At 38.5% G+C, this 13,005-nt stretch overlaps 1 protein-coding gene across 3 annotated transcripts in view; it reads right to left on the reverse strand.

Moving 5' to 3' along the window:
• Positions 1 to 13,005, reverse strand: part of TMTC1 (transmembrane O-mannosyltransferase targeting cadherins 1) — a 315,120-nt gene that overhangs the window by 25,646 nt on the left and 276,469 nt on the right. The gene's annotated exons all lie outside the window — the stretch shown is intronic.

A 13,005-nucleotide genomic window follows, 5' to 3' on the forward strand; every position in this document is an offset into this window, starting at 1 on the left:
GAAAAATGCTTTCTAGGTATTTATTTAAAACAAATTTTGCCTTCTCTGGAAGGGCAGTGCATTTATCTTCAAAAGCAGTATTCTTAATCCCTCAAGTTCAGTTTCATTTACCTCATCTGGCTAGATGTCCTGACCTAAGCTGATCACTCCCAATCTCTACTGACTTGTGACAGCCAGAGGAAATGAATATAAGCTATTTATAGGACAACTTTAATTTAAAATGTTTGTGACCCGGAGAATAGTTCTGACAAATAATATGGCCATCAGAGTCCCCAACCAACCACTGCCTCAGCATGAAATCAGCCTTCGAGGACAGTGGTTAAAAATGGGCAGCGATGCAGCCATGGGCCCCACTCCAAGGCTCAAAAGAATTTTCAGTGGGGTGGAAACAAAAGAGCCCGGGGAGAGAGAGAAAATGCTGTCAACATCTCCACACTGAACGTGCTGTAATTACCGACGTGGCGTGCTTTTTACCTCAAGGAAGGGAAAGTGAGAAGTAGATCTGAAAACGGGCCTTTTGTCATTTACTCTCTCAGGTCAACTGATATGTCTGCAAAAGATTTCTTATACTTCAAACTGCAGCAACCAGCAGAGCAAATGGACATGGGCTCAATGCAGCTATCTTCAAACTTCTGGTTTGCACTCTAAAACTTACTGAGGACCCCAAAGAGCTTTGTTTATATGATGTACATTTATGAACATTTACCACAACAGAAATGAAGCATTTTTCTTTAATAAACTGATAATAAACTATATTTACTTAAAATAATAAACCAACAACCAATAACACATTCATAAGAAAATATATTTTTCCAAAGCAAAAAAAAAATTCAGTGAGAAGACTGATATTATTTTCTATTTTTCCAAGTATTTTAAATATCTGGATTGATAGAAGATAGCTGGGTTCTTATATCTACTTTTGCACGAATCTATTTCTGTATGTTTTTTAGCTAAAGTATGTGAAGGAATGTGGTGTCACACAGACATTCAGTTGGAAAGGGGAGTATATTTTCATATTCTTTTCATGACTGTGAATACATCATGTAGCTTATAAAAAATTACTATATACTTGGGCAAGAATGAGAGTAAAAAAGGCAAATTACCTGTGACTATTATAAAAACTGCACAAACCTTCTTGGACCACAGGGGGCCTAGTCAACCCTTTGTGAACAGCTGCTTAATGAATGGCCTGGAACATGTTCTTACTGTGTAGCAGGTGTAGGGTGTGACGTTCTAAAGTGGTGAAAGACCTACAGAGATGCAGCAGGAAGGTTGTGCGCTCTGACATTACGGCCGTGCGTCTGGTCTGCTTCCCACTACTCTGACTCTGACCAATGATGTGTGCACACAGATCTGCCAGGGATCTCCCCATTAGCCAAATGACTATTTACCATTACAAGACTGGCAAATGTAGGACCACTCGACATTTAAATTCATGTCAGTGACTTCTCCAAGCAGCTCTTTAAAACACAATGGCTCAGAACACAAAGCAGAGATGCCTTTTTCTCAGCCTCTTCTTTGCTTTTATTTTCTTTGTAAAACAGTTCTTCCCCTATCAGTCACTGACATGGACGTTTATGAGAAAGATGCTGCCAATATTTTGATGTCTAACACTCTTTCTCATTTGACTGAAATGAATCAATTAACTTGGCATTCCTCTTCACCAAGGAATTTGGGCATTTCTAATCCTCAATTTTCTCCTTAACCAGCAGACTGTGATCAACATTACCCTGTGACAATTTAAGAAAGAAATGATGACTTTAAAGAGGAAATGCCAAGAATCAAAAAAGCTAAAATATGACAAATGTGACAGTGTGTAACAGTCAACAGACCAGGAAAAGGGTGGCCAAAGAAACCACCCCCCCCCCAAAAAAAAAGAAAGACCAGGAAGAGTGGAAGGGGAGCTACATGTTCATGGAATTGCAGCTTTCTCCATTTCCAAACTGGAGAAGGCAATGGCACCCCACTCCAGTACTCTTGCCTGGAAAATCCCATGGACGGAGGAGCCTGGTAGGCTGCAGACCATGGGGTCTCGAAGAGTCGGACACGACTGAGTGACTTCACTTTCACTTTTCCCTTTCATGCATTGGAGAAGGAAATGGCAACCCACTCCAGTGTTCTTGCCTGAAGAATCCCAGGGACGGGGGAGCCTGGTGGGCCGCCATCTATGGGGTCGCACAGAGTTGGACAGGACTGAAGTGACTTAGCAGCAGCAGCAGCAGCCATTTCCAAACGGTTCTCCTGTTCTTCTGTCCTCATTCTACGTACTTCCAGGCACACAACTTTGCTCCCCAAAGAGGAAGGAATCATACTGTTCCCCACTGCACAGCCCTCACCTGGTCTAATTTCTGTAGCCAGAAAACTTTTCCTAATGATTTTTTATCTCGTTGATATCTATATGTTCTTAAGGTACCAAGCTGAATTTCACTCTTTGGCCAGTGATCCTCTCCCCAAACACCCATTGCTCACATGAGATCGGGTCCCTATGACACTCGCACTGGTACTCTTTGCACACTTGTCACAACTGGGTGAGGTGTTGGGCAGAGGGTGGTAATTATTCCCCTAAGAGTATTCTTCCCTTTTAGACTCTTAAGTTCCATGAGTCAAGACCCATACCTTGCAACTTCTTCTAATACTTGGTGACACTTAAGTGCTCAATAAATAAGAATTGAATACTTAAATCGATAAATTATGTTAGGGTTCAGCTCAAGGTGACCTGACCATACATGCAATGGTATATGTGTCTGAATCTACCCCAAAGATGACACTTGTCAAACAAGAGAAATTGACCTTATTTTTGATCTATACTTCTAATTTATATTTTATTGTTCCAATTTTCTTTCCATTCTTGTATCAGTTAAAGTCATATCCCCAGACACTTAAAGAAACATATTTTAAGTGTTATCAAATTAATTAATTGAGTTTTTCCATAGGTTGGCAATAATTTACAGTGATAATGTTATAATTTATAGGATGATAATGTTAACTTTATTTCCTTTATTGCTGTGTAATGCAAGCTATATAATCTATGGCAAGAGGAGGCTGGTTAAAAATGATGGTGGGCTTGTAAATGTTTACAACCCTATCTGTGAAGCTGGAGTATAGCCAGTTCTGAATGCTAATGAAGAACCAAAAGAGACTAGTAAGCCAGAGACCATGTAGACTTTGAACCTAAGAGTATTTTCTATTCTGTTTTCTTGACTTCTGTGCTGCATTAGACACAGACTGGCAACTTTCTTCTGCATCCTTTTATGTATTTAACATCTATGACAACCCACTCTCCTGGGTTTTGTCTATTGTTTTTCCTCTCCTTTTCCACATGGATATTTGTACATCTAACCTCATTAACTACAGCCTATTACCACAGTCCAGTCCTGGGACCCCAGCATCATATGCTGAAAGAGCAGTGGGAGAGGAGTCAAGTTACAGTCTCCAGTCTTGGTCCTGACACTAGTTATCTGAATGACCTTGAGCAAATGTAATTCTGTGCACCTCATATTTCTATCTGCAAAATGGGGAGGTTTAACAGTTCTTTAAGGTTCCCTCTACACACTACTCTTCCGTTTTCTCCTAAGATAAATTAGCTAATCACAATATAGATGCATTTACTTGAAGTCCTAAATCTATCTTTCCAGTCCCGATCTCTTGCACTGTTACCTGTCCACATGCTATTTCCATTTAAACGTCCCACTAACATTCAAGACAGAGGTTACAGACTGCTGGTGGCATACTGTATTAGTACCATTCTTTTAGAAACCAACTTAGTAATGCATCTCGAGAGTCATGAAATATGCAGATACACTTTGATATGGGAATACTTCTGGAAATCTATCATTAGGAAATGATCCAAAATACTGGATCATAAAGAAGAAAAAGTCACACACACACACACACAAGAACCTGAATGACCAACAGTTAAGATATTATATAATAATTCATCATTTCATAAACTAGTAAGTAGGTATTAAAATGGTATTTATAAAGATCATTTAACAGTATGAAAATATGTATAATATTATATATAACATAATGGAAAGTCAAAATAACAGGATATAAACTACATGTGACTATTAAGCATGAAAACAAAAAATGCTAACTTGAAAAGATATTTCCACCTGTATGTTCACTGCAACATTATTTACAATAGCCAAGCTACATAAAGTGTCCATTGATGGATGAATGGATAAATAAATGTGACACATACACACACACATATATGCACACACAGTGAATATTATTCAGTCAAAAAGAGAACATAATCTTGCCATTTTCAGCAGCATGGATAGAACTTAAGGACATTATTATAACTGAAATAAGTCAGAGAAAGACAAATATTATATAATCTCACATATAAAAACCTCACAGAAAACAAAAACATGAATAATATTCCATGACTTCAGAATATACTACATAGCTGCAGTAATCAAAGTAGTATGGTACTGGCACAAAAGCAGTCACACAGGTCAACGGAACACAATAGAGGGTTCATAAATAAACCTATGCACTTACCATCAATTAATCTACAACAAAGCAGGCAAGAATATACAGTGGAGAAAAACAACCTCTTCAATAAGCGTTGCTGGGAAAACTAGACAGCTACATGTAAAATAATTAAATCAGAACATGCTCTAACATGTACAAAAATAAACTCAAAATGGGTAAGACCTAAATATAAAACCACAAATCATAAAACTCCAGAGGAAATATAGTCAGCACATTCTTTGATATAAGTCATAGTGGTATTTTTTTGGATCTGTGTCCTACAGCAAAGGAAATAGAAGCAAAAATAAACAAAGGTAACCTAATTAAACTTAAAAGCTTTTGCATGGCAAAATAAACCACTGACAAAACAAAAAGACAGCCTTCTGAGTGGGAGAAAATATTTGCAAATGATACAATGGATAAGGAGGTAATTTCCAAAATATATAAAGAGCTCATACAACTCAATATCAAAATAAACAAAAACGTAATTGAAAAATGGGCAAAAGACCTGAATAGATATTCTTCCAAAGAGGAGATGCAGATGGCCAATAGACACACGAAAAGATGCTCAGTATCACTAATCCTCAGGGAAGCGCAAATCAAACCATGATGAGATATCACCTCACACCAATCAGGATGGCTATCATCAAAAAGAGCCCAACTATACGTAAAACAGATAAACAACAAGGACCTACTGTATAGCACAGGGACTATACTCAGTAGGTTGTAGTAACCTATGTGGAAAAAGAATCTGAAAAAGATTGGTACCCCAGGTGGTGCTACTGGTAAAGAACCCGCCTGCCAATGCAGGAGACATGAGAGACATGGGTTTGGGTTTGATAACTGGGTCCGAAGATCCCCTGGAGGAGGGTTTGGTAACCTACTCCGGTATTCTTGCCTGGAGAATCCCATTGACAGAAAAGCCTGGAGGGCTCTAGTCCACAGGGTTGTAAAGAGCTGGACACGACTGAAGTGACTTAGTGTCATACATATATATATGTGTCACTTAGTGTCATATATGTGTGTGTGTGTGTGTCTGTGTCTGTGTGTGTATTTATAACTAACCCACTTTGCTGTACACCTGAAACTAATACAACATTGTAAACCTACCATACTTAGATTAAAAAATTAATGACTTTTAAAAAAGGAACAGAACAAATTCTGGTGAGGATGTAAAGGAAAGGGAATCTTTGTACACTGTTGACAGGAATGTAAACTGATGCAGCTACTGTGAAAAACAGTATAGCAGTTTCTCAAAAACTAAAAATAGAACTATCATATGACCCAGAATTCGATTCCTGATTATACATCCAAAAAACCCCAAAACACTATTTTGAGAAGATACATGCACTCTAAAATCATAGCAGCATTATTTCCAACAGCCAAGATATGGACTCAATCGAAGTGTCCATTAACCAATAAATGGATAAATAATATATCATATTAATATATATCTATATCTATCTATATAAATTATATAGATATATAATCTATATCTATCTATCTACAGAAATGGAATATCACACAGCCATACAAAAGAATGAAATTTTGCCATTTGCAACAACATAGAGGGTATTATGTTAAGTGAAATAAATCAGAGAAAGACAAATACTATATGATATCACTTATATGTGGAATTGGGCTTCCCTAGGAGAAGGCAATGGCACCCCACTCCGGTACTCTTGCCTGGAAAATACCATGGACAGAGGAGCCTGGTAGGCTGCAGTCCATGGGGTCGCTAAGAGTCGGACATGACTGAGAGACTCCACTTTCACTTTTCACTTTCATATACTGGAGAGGAAATGGCAACCCACTCCAGTGTTCTTGCCTGGAGAATCCCAGGGACGGGGGAGCCGGGTGGGCTGCCGTCTATGGGGTTGCACAGAGTCGGACACGACTGAGTGATTAACACTTTCACTTCACTTTCATATGTGGAATTTAAAAAATGCAACAAACTAGTGAATATAGCAAAAGTGAAACAGACTCATAGATAGAACAAACCCGTGGTTATCAGTAGGGAGAAAGAAGTGGGGATGGGCAATATAGGGGCAGGGGATTAAGACATGCAAACTATTATGTATGAAATGAGTTACAAGGATATATTCTACAATACAGGGAATACAGCCAATTTTTATAATAACTATAAATACAGCATGATATTTAGAACTGTGAATCAGTATATTGTACACCTGTAACATATAATATCAAAGATCAAATATATTTCAATTAAAAAATGTAAAAAACAAAACAAAACATGGCCCACCAAGATCATAGACACAGAAAATAAATTCCCAGAGGCAGGAGAAAGGGGTCTTTGCAACCCCATGGACTGTAGCCTGCCAGGCTCCTCTGTCCATGGAATTCTCCAGGCAAGAATACTGGTGTGGGCAGCTGTTCCCTCCTCCAGGAGATCTTCCCAACCCAGGAATAGAATCCAGGTCTCCTGCATTACAGGCAGATTCTTTGCCATCTGAGCCATCAGGGAAGCCCAAGAATACTGGAGTGGGTAGCTTATCCCTTCACCAGTGGATCTTCCCAACCCAGGAATCAAACTTTACCAACTGAGCTACCATAAAAGCCCAATAATATCATATATCAACTATATTTCAATTAAAAATGTAAAAAAAAAAAAGACCACCAAGATCATAAACACAGAGAATAGATTCCCAGAGGCAGGGGAAAGGGGTGGATAAAATCTGTGAAGGGGGTCAAAAGACACAAACTTTCACTTATAAGGTGATTAAGTCCTAGGGATGTAATGTATAGTATGGTGACCGTACTTAATAACACTGTCTTTGCATAGAAGAGTAAATCTTCAAAGTTCTTATCACACACAAAAAATTTTATAACTATGTATGGTGCTGAACTTATTGTGATAATCATTTTGCAAGATATACAAATATTGTGTCATTCCTTATATTGCATATCTGAAACAAATATGTTAATTATGCATGCATGCATGCTAAGTCACTTTAGCTGTGTCCAACTCTTTGCAACCCTATGGACTGTAGCCCACTATACTCCTCTGTCCGTGGATTTCTCCAGGCAAGAATACTGGCGTGGCAAACTGCTATGTAACAACCTAGAGGGGTGGGATGGGTGTGCAAGAGAGAGGGGACATAGGTGTACCTATGATTGATTCATGTTGATGTTTGGCAGAAACCAACACAATACTGTATAGCAATTATTCTTCAATTAAAAATAAATTTAACAAAAAAAGAAAATAACTGCAGTTAAAAGTTTAAATAAAAAAGAATATTGGAGTGGGTTGCTGTACCCTCCTTCAGGGGATCTTCCCAACCCAGGGAGTGAACCGTGTTTCTTACTCTCCTGCAGGGGGGTTCTTTAGCACTAGTGTCACCTGGGAGACCCCCGATATCTCAGTTATACCTCCACTGGAAAAATAGGTATATTAAAAAGAACTACAGTATATTAAAAATGGTAATGTTTGTTGTTTCCAGATATTACGGGTGAAAGGTGAACTTTATTTTCTTTGATCTTTCCATGTTTTCCATTAGATTTTTATACTATTAGTGTAATTTTATTTCTTATGTTTCTGAAATCTTGCTTATCCTTGGCTTCCCCACAGCTCTCATTGGCCATATATCTCCTAAGTCCTTTAGATGCTCTGCTCTGGAGTTTTTAATTTTCTAATATTTTTCTCTTTCAGCCTTCACATGCACACAGTTTCTAAGTACAAAAGGATTCTTCTTCCACAATAGAGTCTATCCATTCCCACACTATCTTCCTGAAACATGGCTCTCAACTATGCATTTACAAGCCTTCTCCAAAATACTGCCATATTTCTACAATGTTTAAAACACTTTCTTCAGACGCCTAATTTTCTTCCTATTATATATCACTTTCAAATCTGTGCTTCACCATGGGCCTTAATATGCTCCTTCATATAAAGTGTTTTCAAATTATTGGCCTACTTTACAGATTTCCTTTCTCAAATTCTCTATTATGCCCAAATAGACTTACTTGCTACCTTCAAGTTCCAACAGAATAAGGAGCAAAGTGTTAGTTTCAGACAAAGTCTGAAACAGTTAATATCATTAATTTTAGGGTTTTATGTAATAGAAACATAGTCTCAAGCCAGGAAAGTATTTCTTATCCTCCTGAAATTACCAAACTATAATTTAAGAAACCAGTTCCATTTGGGAGCCATTTTGTCATAGAGAAAATGGACAATCCAGAGCCTACGTAAAGCACATGACCAGAAGGAAAGTATTTAGAAATCAGGGTAAACTAGAAACAAGTTTAGTATAGAAAAGAGTTGTTCAGAAAAATGACAAGGCGGTTGTGCTCATAAACCATAGAATATTACTCAGCCATGACATTGAATGCATTTGAGTCAGTTCTAATGAAGTGGATGGGTCAGTTCTAACAAGGTTCAAGAGGGAGGGGATACATGTGTACCTATGATTGGATTATGCTGATGTATGGCAGAAATCAACACAATATTGTAAAGCAATTACCTTCCAATTAAGAATATATAAATTAAAAAATCCCAAAATCTAAAAACTGGGCTCAATAAGCTATCACTTGGGCCCAGCCCAGAGGAAGCAAATCACAGGACTGTTGATTTCAACTCCATACAGGAAAGGGTTCTCTAACATTGTGGGCCACCACAACCACAATGAGCATGGGCTGGGCACGTGCATATATGGTGGTCCTGGAAGATGACCAGTAAAGTGACGGAAGGGTTACTGGTGTGTTACAGATTGACTATGGTTTGCTTTCTTGAAGGCTGATAAATAAAGTTGTGCTATTAAGAAATGAATTTATTTGCTAACAAAGGATATGAGCTTGGTGCTTGTGCATCTGAAGCATTCTTTTATTAAATAATTCAAAGCATGAAGATAAGATGCTGAAAGAGAGCGAAAGCAATCCTAAGTTATGCCCAACAGCTACTCTCTCATGAGCTCTCTCTGATGTTAAAATCAATTGCCCAAAGGAGCAGAAGAACCTTTCAATCTTTCAATTACATTCTTCAAGTTCATAATATTCTACATTTGAATCGAGAATAAGAAAGGCTGGCAAAAGATGTGATCTTTGTATGTAAGGAAAGGTCGTGGTCATAGTCATAATTTGTTTTTTCTTAAAACTTGTTTATAACTTTATGTGGCATACAATAATGTTATATAATTTGCCATTATGGTTCTCAAAAATTGAATTTACCACATAATTGATTTTAAATAAGGCATCTGACACTTTTAAAACGTAACTGGGAAAATGTATATATGTTGCCCTTTTTAAACATATATATTAATACTATGTTTTATAGATATATATGTCTATAAAATTTGTTAATAGTAAGATATTGATGAATGAACTAAAATTTCAGTGTCACCAAACATTGTCATCATTTTTAATAAAGTAACTTTTCATGAACTTGGAGTTCATCAATTTACAAAAGGAATACAACTTGAAACTTTTGGAATTTACTAAGGCAAATCGCTTTTCACAATATTAACATGTTAATGCTTTATTTATATAGAAACAATAGCACTAATTGAAGTGAAACCTTAAGTTATTCATGAAAAAACTCATTAGCACTTAGTTGACTTTAAAGGAGGTACTTTTAGACGCTCTTAAAATGTTAGAGCCATAAGAGTTAGGGAAGGTAATTTAGAGTAGTTATCAATTTTAGATTTGGAAACTGAGGCCCAGAGAGGTGGAACACTTCTCACTCAAGTTTGCACAGGTGTTACTAGGAAGTGGGGTCTAGAATAGGCCACCTGGTTCACTGTCAAATTCTCCTAATTTGAGGAACTGACCCTGAAGTGCATTAAGTCCAGAGATGCCGATGTATGCTTGCCTGGCTTGCATTATACAGTGAAGTTCCCTGAGCCCTAGAAAAGCAATATGCATACAAAGACATGGCTTTTCTTAAAGGAACTTGCAGTCTTGCGAGGAAAAATAAACCTGATAAACTGTTTACATTATATAGTTCAGATATTAGTTCAAGAAATAAAAATATGTGATTGGTTTGTGAGTTGATGCATGTTCCTAAAGATTTCATAAAAGCTCCAAGGAAATCTAACTCCCCATGAGATGGGGAGGTGGGCGAGTGTTGGGGGAGGAAGTGAAAGTTGAATTGAATCTTGAAAAGTGGGGATGATTTAGAAAGAGAGAAAGAAAAGATGGCATTACAGGGAGATGGAACTGTGTCAGTGTCGGTCAAGAGCTCCCCCTAAAACAACATACCTTGTTATCACTGGTATTAGTTGAGTGAGTGACATTGTCTTTTACCTTCAGGGTAATTTTCATCAAGAAGAACAATTAAATGTTTATTGTATGTCCTGGCAAGTTGTGAAGAAAAAAAAGATGTGACTGATCTTGAAAGTGAAAGTTGTTCAGTCGTGTCTAACTCTTTGTGACCCCATGGACTATACAGTCCTTGAAATTCTCCACTCCAGAATACTGGAGTGGGTAGCCTTTCCCTTCTCCAGGGGATCTTCCCAACCCAGGGATCGAACCCAGGTCTCCTGCATTACAGGCAGATTCTTTACCAGCTGAGCCACAAAGGAAGCCCAAGAATACTAGAGTGGGTAGCCTATCCCTTCTCCAGGGGATCTTCCCAACCCAGCAATCGAAACAGGTCTCCTGCATTGCAGGCAGATTCTTTACCAACTGAGCTACTAGGAAAGCCTGATTTTAATGCAGTGCTTTATTCATTTACAGAGAATTGAAGCAGCTTTCAAACATAGAGAACACAAATTGAATAAAACAAATTGTTAAGGAAAATGATAAACCCAGTAAAAGCAGTACACACAGAAAAGTAGCCTATCCTGTCAAGATGGCAGTTATTTGGGGTGGGGCCAATGGAGACAAAGCTAGAATTGATTTTCTTAGCATTTGTAAGATTTTTCATGCGTTAGATTAAAAAATAAAGCACAAAACTTGTAGTTCAGGAGAAATCTAATATTGAGCCATGAGAGAAATTTTCCCTTGAGTCCTCATCCAGAAGCCACTGAACAATGTAGCAAGTGCTGCCCTCAACCCAACCCTGGTCTGCAGCTGGAAGGAGTAACTTCACCTGGCTGTTCTCACACTGTCCCTCACTGCAGCACAAGAGCACGACCCTGAGGCACAGTTTGTTACATGAAACACTGCCCACATGCCCAGCATCTTTTACTCATCTTTTTACTCATCTTTTACTTTCAAGATGAGTAAAACCTTGGTCATGTGCTGGACTGGAAGGGTTACATGGTCTTCAGATCTTATCCATTCATCTTGCGGCTCAGCTGGTAAAGAATCTGCCCGCAATGTGGGAGACCTGGGTTCAATCCCTGGGTTGGGAAAATCCCCTGGAGAAGGGAAAGGCTACCCACTCCAGTATTCTGGCCTGAAGAATTCCGTGGATTGTATAGTCCATGGGATCACAAAGAGTCAGACATGTCAGAGTGACTTTCACTTTTCATTCACTCAGTATTTACTGACTGCATATAATGTGACAGACAAGGGAGGAAAGTCATGAATAAAAAAGACAGCCATTCTCATGGAGATTGGCTCACAGAAATATTCTAATGGTGGGAGGAAGATCACAGACATAAATAAATGTATGTTAGATGCTGATGAATGCTTCGGAGAGAAATCAAAGAACGTGTGGGGCAGTGAAGGAGTTGTTTCGAAAGGGTAATCATAGATAGCCCTTCCATACAGAAATGTTTGGGCAGAAACCAGCACAAGATGAGGAAAGAAACTCTAAGATGTCTGGGAGAACAGTGCTGGGAGAAAGGGCACAGTTAGTGCAAAGGCCACAACTGTGTGTGGCTTGTCTGATTAGCTGCAAGCCACCAGCCAGGCAGAGGCAGGGGAAGGTCTTCCATGAAAATGAAGGAGCCAGGATGAAGTGAGAAAAGGGAATAATGATGGAATCTTTTCTCCAGAAAACTCCTACTGTGTCTGCTTCAACACAAACCAAGGCAGCTGAGGACTGCCATGTCTACCATAAAACATGAGCATCATCATTTTAGCTTAAACTTTGTGTTAAAACATGCATTAAAATCTCTCACGACAGACACAGGCCTTTGTCTAAAGCCCACCTACACTATATGGAGACTAGCAGAGCAAGACAACTAGATTTATCACTTGTGACATTTAAATAGCCACTGAATGTCCTAATTTTGTTTCCTGGTGAAATCTCCAAGGTTTTTCAAATGCAAACTGCACCCCTGTGTACCTGACAACATCAAATCATTCATTACATTTAAGTCAATGCTGGAGGGCATCTTTCAAAGGTGTTGAGTTTGAGTTTAATTTTAAAGACACTCTGGAAATTGTATAATAGCAGAATCTACCTTCTATTGAGGGCACTTACGTGTGTCAACAAAACTCTATCATCAATTTAGAGAAGACAATTTCTATTTGTTTTCCCACAGCATGGGGCATGCATCCAGGACACTGAAACATGGGATCCAATGGTTTGCAGCCAGGAGCATGCATGCATAGTGAGTCGTGTCTGACTCTTTGCAACCCCTTGGACTGCAGCCCGCCAGGCTCCTCTGTCCATGG

Source organism: Bos mutus, chromosome 5 (genome assembly GCF_027580195.1).
Source record: "Bos mutus isolate GX-2022 chromosome 5, NWIPB_WYAK_1.1, whole genome shotgun sequence".
NCBI classification, from domain to species: Eukaryota; Metazoa; Chordata; class Mammalia; order Artiodactyla; family Bovidae; genus Bos; species Bos mutus.